The 15,604-nt window shown below is 41.0% G+C and overlaps 1 protein-coding gene across 2 annotated transcripts in view; it reads right to left on the bottom strand.

Annotated features, from left to right (window-relative positions):
• LOC133507614 (histone deacetylase 7-like) overlaps window positions 1-14,934 on the bottom strand; it is a 45,969-nt gene extending 31,035 nt beyond the window's left edge. For both annotated transcript variants that reach the window (XM_061832851.1, XM_061832852.1), the window contains exon 1: window positions 14,745-14,934. The gene's annotated coding sequence lies outside the window, so the exon portion shown is untranslated. The remainder of the gene's footprint in view (window positions 1-14,744) is intronic.
• Window positions 14,935-15,604: the final 670 nt, after the last annotated feature.

The following is a 15,604-nucleotide window of genomic DNA, read 5'->3' as shown; positions in this document are numbered from 1 at the left end:
GCAGGCCTGACCAGGCAGTCAGTTGGTTCGCTAGCTTGTGGAAGACGCGGACACAACCACGATAGGCAGGTGGCATTTCCTCCTGCCAGTCATCAATATTCACGCTGGTGGGTATTAAAATGGTAACCATAAACTTACCAGACACAATATTAGGTACACCTGCTTTTGACTGACAGTCAACAGGATATTCATTTAACAATCCAGTATGTGTACGTGAGTGGCATGGTGGCTCAGCAGTTCTGAGGACCCGGGTTCGATCCCGGCCCCGCCTGTGTTGAGTTTGCGTGTTCTCCCCGTGCCTGCGTGGGTTTTCTTCGGGCACTCGGGTTTCCTCCCACAGCCCAAAAACATGCAACATTAATTGGACACTCTAAATTTCCCCTACGTGTGATTGTGAGGGCGACTGTTGTCTGTCTCAATGTGCCCTGCAATTGGCTGGCAACCAGTTCAGGGTGTACCCTGCCTCCTGCCCTTCGACAGCTAGGATAGGCTCCTGCACTTCCCACGACCCTCATGAGGATAAGCGGAAAAGAAAATAGATGGATGGATAAGTGTACATGCTGTTGCTGGAATTTACATTTGGAGAGGTCATCCATATTTTTAAAAAGCTCATTTACTCAAACATCTTCCAGTTTAGTGCGATGTTGTTTTAAACCGCTGCAAACTTGAGTTCAAGTCATATTCATAAAACATAATAGCTTTTTTTTTTTGCCATCTAAAAAAAAAACTTAGTGTTTTTATAAATAGCCAGAACTGTATCTAGAAAGGAGATTTTCTCTCTCTTCTCATTTTGAACATTGTGGTTCTAAAAATAAACAGGAGACAAACTTCTGGTTTCTGTAATGACATATTTGTTTCACAACCACCCATCCTCTTTCTTTGGGCCTTCTGCACGCCACGCACATGCACACACAGACAGTTGTGCACTTCCTGTATCTAAAGTTAGTCTGCACCATAACATCCTCTCGGTTCATTTAGCTGAGCAGAAGCTGCTATTTTGGTTGAATAGATTTATCGGCACATTGCGGAATTTTGAGAGTGCAGATGTCTGTCAGCCATATTTATATCCACGCTGCGGCCTGTAAATTTGGCTTTGTTTATTGTTGGGTTGAAGCGAATGCCACTTTGTTATTGGATAGAGTTCAGTCAGTAAGTCATGCTTTGGGCTAAGTGAGAGTTACTATTTGTGTGCGTACAGCCCGCACTGCATCAAACTCGAGGTTTCGACCTGCTTCGATAAGCAACGGTGCAGTGAAAATAGAGGAGTGATGCAATAATATCAAATCAATGCATGCAGTCACCCAAAACATCCACTTACATCAACACCTGCACATTTTATCGAGCAATCGATTTCCTCTATCGTTTTTCCTGTTTGGGATCTTAGGGAGCTGCAGCCTCTTCCAGCTGAGATCGGGCAAAAGGCAGACCACACCCTAAATTACTCGTCAATCAATCACAGGGCACCTATAGAGACTGACAGCTGTTTACGTCAATGAGTGGAAAGTGAAGCCACGAGGCCTGCACGGAAGTCAGGGGAATGTACCACTGCATTGTCAGTGACCTCATTCATATTTTAATGAGCCTCTCTAAAAAGTCTTTATCAATGTCATCGAACTATGAAGTATATGTATCAAAGTGAATTCATCATATTTGAAACGGTTGCCGGTATCCTGCACAAACCTTCTACAAACCTACAGCCGCAAAAATAATAATCCCATTTCCAAATGACTACAGTTCTTCAATTGGATCTTATTGGCTTGTACAACTGTACTTAAATCACAATAATGCCTACTTTTAGCATTTCCTCCTACTTGCCACCTAACTAAACCACAGTTTCCCCCCCCACCCCCCCGCCCCAACCCCATTCTTACGTTGAGAGGAATGCACAGCTGTTGGGGACATTCTGTCCCCCTGCTTCCGAGCAGCTGGAATATCAATCTCAAAATGTGTGCATCCATATGTGTGTTTTTGTGTGTGTGTCCACCAAAAGCCTGCCAAGATATTAATAGCTTGCAGTTGCTTCTTTTGCGTGTACACAGCAAGTCTTTGTGTTTGCATATGTAGAATTGGAGTGTGAAACAGTTGAAGGTGCGCGGGCAACAGCGATGGTGTGTGCCCGTGTATTAATAGTGCCCCAAGCAGAAGGCGTTTGTTTCTTTTAAAGGGAGCCTCCATATTGCCCAGCGCATGTTCCAGGACATGCATCTTATTTTTAGCATCACCTGTTGTTGTGCAAACGTTACAGAGTGCAACCGTGCAAGTGTGTGCGGTGACGTACGAATGGCAGCGCACAGTGAATTTGTTGTGATGAACGTGTGGCATCAAGTGCACGAAAAAGCATCTGCCCACACAAATGTTTGTATTTGTACGCGTTTTGCCCTTAGTTGTGAGGAAAACCATTTTGAATTTATCACTGTTGACACAGAGGATAGATCGACAAATAATGAATTGTCTACTTCTAGTGTTAAGAATTGAGTGCAAGGTTTTCCCTTTTTTTTTTTTACAGTTTTAACAATATTGTATTATTTTTACATCATAGGGTGTTTAATCATTTTTCATGCTTGCGTACAAGTAAGAATGAGGAACACCGACCCACATGCATATGGTTCATCTGCAGCACACCTCACCTTTCCATTACACAGCCGCCAAATCTTTCAACTTGATTAAAAAAAAAATTATATACTGCATAAATAATTGTTGTATTTAAAACAACTCAAACATCTAACACTTTCTACAGTTTGTGCATGAACAGCCCATTTCCCTCCAATATTGTTAGCAACTCTGGGTATCAATGGGTTTGAGTGATCACATCTCCTTTGCTGAGAAATGTACTCCCTCCTACAGGTGCAGCATAAAAAATTGGTTGGTTGGATAATCGGTCATGTTGTTCATTTCCCCAGCATAAACCGTCTCTAAAGGCGTTTCAGAGAAATTGGTTGCACATCCAATCGCCCTTACGGAAACGCATCATGTGTAAACACACAAGCCCAGAAACTCCAGATTAAAGGATTGTCAACGCCAAGATCGTCTGAGACCCTTCACCTGGACAGCGGCAATTCAATCAACATGAGTGCAGATCGTCATGGAAACTTGGCAAATGCTCACAATCGATAGCATCTAGCACTCCTTCACTCAAGAGGGTTGGTGTTAGAGAGCATGCATGACGTTGTGTAGCTCGGTGGGGTTCTGATGTCACCATTGTGGATGAAGGGGTCCAGTGTGCTGGGGGGGATTACATTATGGGCAGGAATATGTTATATAAAATGACCACCGATGCATTTTAATTATGACATTTTGAATGCACAGAGACGCCGTGATGAGATCCTGCCCGTTGTTGCGTCATTCATCTGCCACCATTGAAATACGGGGAGGGATTTGTCTGAAAATTATTTTCGCAAATATGGCCGTGATTTTCACATTTTTTAGATCTACAAATATAGCCACTATTCTTGTGTGTTTCTTAATGTTGTGTGTGTACAGCAAGCAACAGGAGCTGTGAGAGACAGAAACACTGCCGCTGAAAGGTTGGATGGATGGCCCCTTCCACAGATTTGAATATTCTCCATTTAGGTGGGTGTGACTATCTTTCAAACTGCATTAGGTTTGTCTCAAAAATAAATGTGCGTGCCCGCTGAGCCCCGAACACATCTTCCACAATTGGCAAGCAGAATTGAATATTTACAAATGATAAGTCATGATAAATAAACACACAACATGAAAAACATGTAAATAAATCATTGTTATATTTGTGGCTTTGGAAAACACTTCTAAATTGTGTATATAACAATGTCTAAAACCTTGAGACAGATCTTGAAGAGGGGTGGCCAAACATTCCACAGACCATAATCAATATCCTGATCAACTCTATGCAAAGGAGGTTGTCATGCCAGACGGCGACTGGTTTCCTGAGCCTCATCCTTCCCAATCCAGTAAAACTGCACAATCTCCAGTGGCCTTTCATTGTGGGGAAGGGAAACGTGGTCACTAAAAGAGACCGATTTGTGAACATTATTGAAGAGAAATGGATCTTTTGTGTACAGTACACAGAATAAATCTTCGATCTTTGAGGTTCTGCTCATGAAGAGTGGGCGCAAAAACAAAACTCTTATGTTGCTGTTTTTGTTCAGTACATGTGTGCAGGTTAATGAAGTACCGCTTTAAAGCAACTGCCATTTTAGTTACGCAATAAAAATTTAGGCTGGTGACCCTCGTTAGAATGGATTTCTACCCTTCTTCAACTAATTTGGGTCACAAGTCTCTTGGCATCGTGTGCTTGAGGCGATGCAGAATAAGCAAGGTAAGATTGTGTCAGCTCACTATGAAGTAGCATGGTCACAAGCCAGAATGCTCTTCGGCATGATGCAAATTGATTTTTAAAACGCCGACAGACTGACGATTGTTAAAAGTGTATCCTAATTCCTGCAAAGGTCATCCTCACTGGATGGGAAAACTCGGGGGCTGTTTACACAAGACCGAAAAGGGATGAAAACTGTCACATGAGCAATTTGTTTGCATGACAAGAGCATTTTTAGAACATGAAAACACAAACACTGGACGACCAGACTTTTTATAAAATGAGAGGTTAGACTGTCTGGGCTTAAGTATGACAAAACCAAAACAATCGTGGCAGATAATAACAGTGTAGTAGCGTATCCGTTCATGAGGATTCTCCCGCAACGTGTACATTTACAGCCCCAGTGTAAAAAAACAACTATATATATATATATATATATATATATATAATATATATATATATATATATATATATATATAATTAATTTTGTTTATGTCGTTAACTGTTGGGGAACATGTTCAAAATATAATTTTTTTTTGAGAAGTTACTATATTGTTGTGTCATTGAACGCTTTCAGACATTTAGGACTGAGACTAAAATGTGATTTGATTGTACAGGTTTGCATGATTTTTATTTTGTGTTTTTGTTGCTGTCTTAAAAAAGGTGCTTACTTTGTTTGAATTGTGTTCCTCTCACACATTCTTGCCATCTCACTTCCCGCACACAATATACGAGTCGTCCTATTTCTGTGTTTTGAGGAGTGTATCACTGTCATATGAGTTGATCTTAAAATCAGGAAGAGGAAACATGATCTCAGGCTGTGGCCAGCCCAGAACACTGCGCTTATTGTCAGCACGCTGTTGCGGATTACATTGGCAAACACTGGAGACTTGTAAAGGTTCTTTCTTGGGAAAACGTTGACATAAAATGTACAACCCCAACTGACTCCTAAAAATGACTGTTCATTTACAACTGACTTAACCAAGCAAATACCAAATCGGTGGACAAATGTATTTACAACAGGTGACCACGCGTTGTAATATTAGAATGATGCAAAGGCCAATCAGCACTCGGTTATGTGATAACTCATAGAAGTTGTGCATTTGGTTTCGGTTTCAATCTGCATAAATCCAGTTGAACAAGATTGTGTGAAATTTGCCCCTGGTAGAACACTGACAAGAAACATGGCCGATGCTGCCTTTTCATCACAAGTTCCTAAGCCATCTTATGTCAAATAGCATTCGAGATCAGTAAGGAAGTTGATTGTCTTTTTTTAAATTGTGATTTTCAAATGATTGCGGGTAAGAACTAACAACAAACCTCAACAGTCCAATCCCTTCTCGTAATGACTAAATGAGGAGATTTATGACATCCTGTGGTGGTGAAAATGAAATAAAGTTTTTGAAGACAATATCTAAAGTGGGGGAAAAAACAATTTGCTACAGCAATAGAACTGTGAGGACATTGCTCAGGAGTTGCACCATCTGACACTTATTAGTTCAGCTTGAGTGGCTTGTAGGAGGACAAGAATTATTGAATTTTACAGAATCCATCCATCCACTTACCCTCACTAGGGTCGTGAGGGTACTGGAACCTATCCCTGATATCTTTGGGCAAAAGCGGGGTACACCCTGAACTGACTCCCCGCCAGTTTCAGAATTGTACAGTATACATCATATGCATACACACAGCCAATCACAGGGTACATACAGATAAGCATAAAGAAATGCAAATGTGAAAAAGTTCAGACAGGATTGAAAAATGCATACACTGTACCTGAATAATCTTAATTGGAAAGAACACATTATTTTTTTTCTCAAAATAACTTTAACTGAAAGACAGTATAAGAAGATACACGCCTTGTTTCCCATCCATTCATCCATCCATCCATCCATCCATCGTTCCATCTATCTTCTATATCTTTCATCATCCCGAGGCTGACTGGTCAAGAAGTAGCGACACCCTCGAGTGGTTGTCAGCCAGTCACAGGCTATATACAGACAAACGGCAATTCATATTCACATCTAAGAATCATTCCAAGTCTCCAATCAACCTAAAAAGTTGTTTATGGAAAGTATGAGGAAGCCAGAAAAAAATCTATTTGTGCACATGGAGAACATGCAAACGGCACAAAGGATGCCCTAGTTTCAAACTTGCAACCTCCGAAGTTTGCTGATCACTCATCCACCGTCCTGCTTCTTTCCTTGTTTTCCCAGAGTCAGTATTCCTTATGTTATTAACCTGTGGAACAATTATGTGTTTCCAACTTTTTTAGGCAGCTGGTTAGTGTGCTACTTCTAAACAGATACTGTGAAAACGTTGCTTTGAACACATCAAATTAACCAAAAAATGAACAAAATACGTTACAACCAACAACTATGGAGGAGAAAGAAAAGCAGTCAAATATTGCAATATCCAAAGATATGTAAGAGAAGGAATTTCAAGCAACTTTCCACACATGGGCTTCTTTTTGTCATCCTTAGTCATGGATTTCCAGAACTTTTATAATGCCATCAAAGACAATGACCCAACTGCTGGAGCAATGAGCAGCCTGTTCACTTAAAACGCTAACCAGGTACTGTACTAGCCTTGTATTTCCAAGCAATTTGCTTCCTTTCCTCACAAAGTAAATTGTCAAATATGGTTTGATTCTGCTACTGTTCTCTGTTTTTATTTTTGCTCTGTTGCTCACTTTTTTTTCTCCATCAGTCCCCTCCCAAATCTCATTCTTGCTGACTGCACTTGAAATAAATACCCATCACAATACAATCTACCACAGAGGAAGTATACCAAATTCCCATGTTGCCCAGACGAAAACTGTAAGAGCAATAAAACGCATATATTCAGCATCAGCCCCGTGAGGCCTTTTCCAAGAAATGACCCTTGAGACTACCACAACTTGACAAGTTCAAGGGGCAACAGTCCGGATGAGGTGACGGGCTTTGTGTTGTATACAAAAAGTTCTTATTGGTTTCTAGGCTTTCACACACACACACACACACACACACACAACACACACACACACACACACCACACACACACACACACCACACACACACACACACACACACACACACGCACGCACGCACACACACACACACACACGCACGCACACGCGCATACACACACACACACAAGCACACACACACACACACACACAGACACTGGCAGATACTGTATCAACCCATTCAAAGGACTAACGGTGTCGTCTTTTAACGACAGATAAACAGAGAAACACATGAGCTGAGACACTCGAGAGGCAACAGAAAGCAGACAATGGTGTCAAATCCTTGGATGAGGACAACACAAAACAAATGTAACCTGAATCCCCGCAATAGCACCCAAGCCATGATCTCATCAATCCAAAGGACACAACTTAGCAATATAACATTAACTGTTGCTAAGTGGGTGTCTATTTATTCACGCACATTAGCGTGTATGAATACTATACATATCTGCACAACTTTCATTTTAAGAGGCTTACCGGTGTGACACGTGAAAGCTTTTGTCATAACAATGTAAACACGTTCAGCACAGCTGCCCTTAACTTCTGACATCACACAAGCAAACATCTGTTGCCTAGCAGAAAACATTCCAATTTTATTATGGGTAGAAATATGTCCAGCAAGAAAAAAAAAGAAAGAAGAAAAAGTCACAGTATTTGTGATTTTCGTCACCTAGCATTCACATTATACTAAGTAATATTGTATCTCTCACTCTCTCTCTGCTTCCTATTCCTCCTATAGGCCCTTCCTTTTTTAACTCTTTTCTGCATTCTGGATAGATCTGCTTTTTTTTCCTGACATCTTTTCTTTCCTTCCATCAGACCTTCTTTCTCCCCAAGCAGCCGGACTCTTGATTCTTCATTATTTGGCTAACCCTACTTTTTATTCCTCCTGTCACATTTTTCAATCCATGCATCCTTCCTTCTGTCACCAAAACCTGCTTTTTTTCCTTCCTTCCTTGCTTCCTTCCTTCCTTCCTTCCTTCCAAGACCTGATATCTAATTTCTTCTTTGGTTCCTTCCCTCCAACCTTCCTTTCTACCTCCCTGCATTCATTGCCCGCCTTCGTTGCATCGCTCCAAAATTCTCACAATCAGAATCAGCTTTATTGGCCAAGTATATAACAACACACCAGGAATTTGTCTCCGGCAGTCGGTGCTCCCCTAGTATGACATTTGGAACAAAGAACAAACAAACTAACAAGAACAAAGAACAAGAGACATTCAGTTCATAGGAACGATTCCTTATAAGAGTCACAGATGTGCAAGATGCAGAGTCTTCTTCATTAACAATGTTGTCCATCCTTATCGCTTAACAAGCTGTTCGTTGCTCACTAACTGACTGAACAGGTCTGTTGCACTTGCTGGTGCTGTTTCTGAAAACTAATTTCTAAGGACTAAATCTCTTTAATTGCTCTTTAAAAAAAAAAAAAAGGAAATGTGTCCATTGTAACTGAAAAGTGTTCATAAACACTTGCAATTAGTCTCATGTTGAGTGTGATACTACTTTTGGGAGGACTTCAGGTCCTGCAGTCAGTTGAAGGGGTGCTCGAATTGCATGGGTGGATGTTTTTCTGTATCACGCAAAGTCTGAACATTGAACAAACCTGTAGGGTGCTTTGTTTGTTTGTTTTAAATCCCTACTTAGTATACAAATGAGGTTGCAAGTGTGTTAAAATAACACCATTCAGAATAATTAACTGCACAGTGCACACCTACTTTTTTTGTGGTCCCATAATGATGTCATTAGATTGGGTGGACCTTATGACTTGTCCAGCCAGTACAAAATGAACACATTTCTTAATTAGTACCATTTGGTTACTCAACTGCAAAATACAATAGTAAATGTTAAAGCAGTTGGATAATTATGATTGCAAATTTGTGTGGTACACGCTCACAGGTTAAAAGATGCGAGAGAAATGGAGGAGTGTACTAGCGCCCATTTTCAAGAATAAAGGCAATGTGCAAAGCTGCGGGAACAATAGAGGAATAAAGTTGATGAGTCAGAATGAAGTTATGGGAAAGAGTGGAGAAGGCTAGATTCAGGACAGACGTATTTGCAACCATCGTACAGTTTTGTGCCGAGAAAGAGTACCACAGATGCATTATTTGCCTTGAAGATCCTCGTGGAAAAGTACAGAGAAGGTCAGAAGGAGCTATACTGTGTCTTTGTGGATCTACAAAAAGCTTATGACAGAGGACCCAGATAGGAACTGTGGTACTGCATGTGGAAGTCTGGAGTGGCAGAGAAGTATATTAGGATAATACAGGACATGTATGAGGGCAGCAGAATAGTGGTGAGGTGTGCTGCAGGTGTGACAGAAGAATTTAAGATGGAGGTGGGATTGCACCAGGGATCAGCTTTGAGTCCCTTCCTTTTTGCAGTGGTAAAGAATAGGGTGACACATGAGGTCAGATTGGAATCCCCTTGATGTTCACAGGTCACATTTTGATCTGCAGTGAAAACAGGGAGAAGGTGGAGGAAGAATTATAAAGATGGAGGCATGCACTGGAAAAGACAGGAATGAAAATTAGCTGAAGTAAAGCGTGAATGAGAGGGGCGGACGGGGAAGAGTGAGGCTCCAGGGAGAAGAGATGGCGAAGGTGGACGATTTCAAATACTTGGAGTCAAGCATCCAGAGGAATTGTGAGTGTGATAAGGAAGTGAAGAAACAAGTGGACCAGGTGGAGGAACTCTTGAATGAAGTGTGCAAGGTATTTAGACTGGTGAGGACAGCCATGATGTACAGATTAGAGATGGTGGCACTGAAGAGACGACAGGAAGCAGAGCTAGAGGTGGCCAAAATGAAGATGTTGAGGTTCTTGCTAGGATTGAGCAGGTTGGATAGGATTAGAAACGAGCTCTGGGACGGCGAAAGTTGGATGTTTTTTTAGAGACAAGGTTCAAGAGACCAGACTTGGATGGGTTGGACATGTACAAAAGCGAGAGAGTGAGAAAATTGGTAGAAGGGTGCTGAGGATGGAGCTGCCAAGCAAAAGAGCGACAGTAAGACCAAAGAGAAGGTTGATGGATGTTGTGAGGGAAGATATGAGGACAGTAGGTGGCGGAAGATGCAGGCGATAGGCTTAGATGACATGCTGTGGTGACCCCGAACGGGACAAGCTGAAAGGTAAAGAAGAAAAAGGAGAAGATGAACTGAGTTCTTCTGAGCTACAGACTCTGTGATTGTGACTTGATATGGAAAGATGGAAACTGAGGAGGCAACCTGAAGCTTGAAGTGTATTCTCACCTTATGAATGGAGCAAGTGGTTGTGTAATGTGTCTTCCAAATCGCCCACCACAGTATGAATGACAAGTAGAAGACTTTGCCACTGCAATGTCGCTAGCAGATAAGATAATACTGAGCTTCGCTTCTTTCATCACCACCAATACTACTACTATCACTACTACTACTGCAACTACTCTTAACTAATCTTAGTCATTTTCAGTAGTCTAGATGCACTGTGGGACCATTTTGCCTCTCACAAGTAAATCTTGGTATTATTGAAGAAATCCAGATTGGTGGATTGGTGGACTGGACAATTGTCAGAGGAGATATCGTTATATGCTGTGTCGTTGAGTAGCTAATTAAATGTTCATAGTTAGATTACATTATTTCATTAAAACTTTGCATTTGCAATTCATGACATAACTGGGAGAGAATGTGTAATTATGTTTAAATTACAACATATTTTGGAATTGTCTAGGATTACAATTGTAGTTACATTTGTAAAATGGATGCAAACGTTTGTTTACTTTTTCAGATCATTTCATGGAATGCGGAATATGATGATATAGTACTTCACCTCAAGTGCATTCAACTCAAGTAACCCTATTGTACAGCTACAATACTGTGCACACCAATAGGACAATAGCAGATCAGAATCTTAGACTAAAAAGTAATGACGACGACACCAACTTTATTGCAGGCATACGCATTCCTGTAGTGTACCGTGTAGTTGTACGCCGCACAAATTTGTTGTGAAATTCAACCGAGCTGGCATCGGCCATGCCCATCTCCACCTTTCATTCACATCGGTGGAACCACCAGAGAGTGGATGATAGCGAACTGGGCCAGTGTTTTATTTCATTTGGCTCAAACTGACCCCGAACATCACAAGGTTTACCATTGTGCAGTTCAATTGTTTAAGGGGAAAATGATGGCTTGAGTTAGAAAACATCATCACTAACAGCTCCTCCTCCAGTCATGAGGTCGCCTGTGGCCAGAATAATTGGAGATATGTTCCAGTTAATTGAATTTCATGCTAGTTCTTCTGAATTGAACGATAAACGTTTGACACATTATCTTTTTCCGTCCAGTGCGTATGAAACTGTTGCTTCGTGCGAAAGGTAAAAGTCAAATCTAAAATGATTTTTGGCAATTGCTTTCATAATATTTTGGGCCAGTTAATTTGACCTTATAAAAGATTGAATATTAATATAAATACACATTCATTTTTTGGTTAGAATTAAGACAATTGCATTAATGGACTGTCTCTAAACCTTCCAAAATACATTAAAAAAGTAACACCTTATTGGTGTGCCCCAATATTTGTTTCACATATTATTTTGAAGCATTCCAATCAGCTGAGTTCGTATCAAAAATCTCCAAGATAAGTGAGGAGGAGCAAATAGGCATACTGTTTGGAATAGATGGGTTGGAGTTCAAGGTGGAGTTTTGTGGCCAGTAGGGTTTACTCGTCTTGGAGTCACAGGAAGCCAGTAGGAATGGGAAGAATGCAGTCAGGCAATACGTTGATGGAGAGAGCAGCGCTTGACGGGCAGATTGCCAGGAAGTGTGAGAGAAGAAGAGTGAGTGCCGAAAAAGTGGATCGGAAGACATGGAACAATTAAGAATGACTCTATAAATCAAAGTCACGCGCTTAAAATAAACAGTAGGTGGATGCTTTGGTGGGTGCCTGCAAAATGCAAGATATACGTTGTGTCATGTATATGCTTTTGTGGAAAAATCTGTGATATAGTCACACATGCAGTCAGGTATTTAATAATAAAAGTTTTCACCCATCCAGTGACGGGGACAAAACATTTTTGCTTTCAGAACAATACAGGACCACCACAGCTTCAGGAAACCCAGCCGAGTGAACGACTGCATGGTAATGTTGAAGCAAGAAGGCAGCAGAGGCTGCTCACAGTGGTGGGTCGCCTCGAAAAGCCGTTCCACTCCCAGTGGCAAAACAAAGTCGAGCCACAGAGGGGATGGGGTGGGTGGGTTGGGGGTGAGATAGCGCTCATCTTGTTTCTCTGGAAACTGGATGGAAAGAGGCCCCTACGGTGCATATTCACTTTAGAAGTCTAAGTTCACAAATGTATGTTCCTCTTTGAAACTCTCTGCAAAGCTCCAAATTACTCAAATGTCAAACTGAAATAAGCCAGGTGATTCATTTGTTAAAAAAAAAAAAAATTCTGATTGAATGGTAAAAAGCACCACGGTGCAAATATGATGTGTAAAATCATATACCAGAAATATATAGAGAACTGTACCATCTTATTATCCACATTGAGGCTTGGATGATTGTGCAAACAGAGATGAGTGTGGAAAAGGTACAATTACATTTTTGACATTTATGATATGTCCAAGTTTCCTTCACTAGACAGAAAAAAAATATCCACAAATATTGAGTTTGACGACTTTCACCATGACAAAATCCTTCTGACAGTCTTTCCCTGTGCAATTAGGCCTCCCTTGGAAGCCACATTCAAATGAGATCAGATTCCTGCAAAGAAACTTTTTTTTTCCACAAGGGGTTGTTACTCAAATTAATTGAATCATCTTTTATTCGCTACAGACGCACTTTGGGGGATAATCCTTCAACCTTTGTTGTGACAGGAGGACTTCGAACCCTTATTATGAGGCATGCCCTCCAGATAGTTGTCACGGTAGATTGCGCCAATGTGATTCCAGTCTTTGCACCCAAACACAAGCCACAAAAAAGATGTGTTACTATTTGGTCAAGACATTTATGAATAGATTGTAAATGTTAGATCTAAAACGCCGTGTCTCTTTCATAAAATTATGTTACGGGTATGGCCAAGGGCCAATTCCAGCTTTCTGTGCTCTCAACATGCTGCCCCTTGACCATTGCGAGCATGATAAAAGTTTGATGGTCTCCCTGAATTACACACTCCGATTATTGATGGAGTTCTGCTAAGATACCGGGCCCTTTTTTTCTCTCCCATTATTTTCTTTACAAATCTCATACAGTACAAAAATGAACATATTATAAACAATATAACAACAGCGATCTTTTTTACTCTTTCTTCGATTATTACGTTTACTTGTGAGAAATTGAGACCAAAAAAGGTATTAATTGACTGTAACCGGCAGTCACAGCCCAGTTATGATCTAAAGAGTGATAAACTTGATATCAGCGATGGGAAGATGCGCTGCATCCATGCAGGCCTCTTCTGAAAATACAACACCACCACGGAAAAACGAGTTCAGCACATTACCCCATCCGATTCTAAAACATTATTGCAACAGAATTCAACAATTAATTCACTGTAGAATTAGTGGATTAAGGTTATGTAGTACCTATACTCAATCTCAATGACAGATCTGTCTACTACTACTACTACTACTCATGCTGAAGCATTTAAATGCATGTGGATTTGTATACACTGCACAGAAAGGGTTAAAAGGGATGTTGCTAAAACTGCTCATGTTTTTATAGCTGTTATTATTATAATGCTGTTTTAGTCATTTGGTAGAGTTCCACTGGTCCATGGTGGTGATGCCTCACCACAGAACTAGGATCAGTTATTCTTAGTAGTATGTTGTATGGGGGGGGGGGTGATTTATAATGCGGGGGGGGGGGGGGTGCTTCCGTAAAAGATGTATATTCATCTGGAAAAACAATATGCAGGACAACTCAATCCTGTTTTCAATACTCCATGCTTGAAAGAAGAGGTATCTGGTGTTGAGACAAGTACTTCCGTACTCCCAGCCTCTTTCCGGCCTTTAACTGTACAGCCTCCATGTTTTGATCTCTATATGTCTGTCTCCTGCAGCACTGCTTCACATGAAAGTTCTGGTTCTCATTTTTAGCCAAGATCTGAGTGGACACTCTCTGGGGTGGGTGGGTCTGTTTCCAATTTTCTCCCCCTCCCCGTCCTCAGGGACAACACTTCCAAAACCAAATAAATACAAACAATATAAAAACTATTTTCTTTTAGGTCCGCAATGTTAGTGATGCTTTTTTTTTTATTCACACAAACGTGATTATTCAGCGTTTTTGTCTGATTAAAAAAAAAGCTCATTCACAAACTTTTTCACATCAACAACACAACCAGAACCTCCACTCATCAGATTACAGACCATAAATGATTGACATTGGCGATACACTAGCCACTGATTCCTACTCTCAATTATAATCATATTTACTTGGCAAAAAAAAAAAAAAGTATCAATTGTGTGATATTTCCTACCAGCTTTGTGGTTCTTCAAGTCAAGTCAATGAGAGTGGCAGCAGTCTGAGAGGTTGTGTGAGAAGGCAGATCCCGCTTTGACAGGGGAGTGGTGCTGAAGCGCACTGACTCAACCGACCGCTTGCCACAACCGGCTCAGAAATGTCTCGCGCTTCCCTTCATGTGAGCGTAACTAGCCCGTCTCTTTTCTTTCACCCTCTCTCGCCTAATCACTCCCTTCAGCTCCCTTTTTTTTCACTGACGACACAGTTGTTCTGACGTATCAACCTCCCGTAACTTGTTAGTGCCGCCCCTGCGCCAGAAGCCACACAGAGGTTGTGTGTGTGTGTGTGTGCGTGCGTGCGTGCGTGTGCGTGTGTGTGCGTGCCTGTGCGTGTTTGTGTGTCGCAGAGAGTAACAGATTGTGCTTGTGTCTGACAGACAATAGCAGGAAGTGTTCATTTAATACTCACAAAGCACAGAGGATGGAACGCTAACATGGCTGAGCATTACCTGAGTTTAGTGTTTACAGTATATAGACATACATATCCAAATTAACCAAATGAAAACATGGGAATATATTGTAAACAGAAAATATTACTATTAGAAATAAGAAGACTCTTAAGAACCCAAACTCCAATGTCTCGGTACTTGTTTACAATAGCAGACAATGAGACTGAATTGAATGTCAAACTCTACATGAGTACAGTAGACACTGTGTTTACAGTAGAGAACAAGAAATTCATCTTATAGTCAGCTGATTTCGATGCAGCAAACACATGTACATCCATTGATGGATGTCTACACACAAAAAGACGCACACATGCAGGTGTATGAATGAAATAAAACTCCAACAAAACTATAAGCGGGGGATTGACTAT

The sequence above is a fragment of the Syngnathoides biaculeatus genome, chromosome 10, assembly GCF_019802595.1.
Source record: "Syngnathoides biaculeatus isolate LvHL_M chromosome 10, ASM1980259v1, whole genome shotgun sequence".
Classification (NCBI taxonomy): Eukaryota; Metazoa; Chordata; class Actinopteri; order Syngnathiformes; family Syngnathidae; genus Syngnathoides; species Syngnathoides biaculeatus.
The sequence above is the reverse complement of the archived record's forward strand: the minus strand, read 5'-3'. Positions and strand labels throughout refer to the sequence as shown.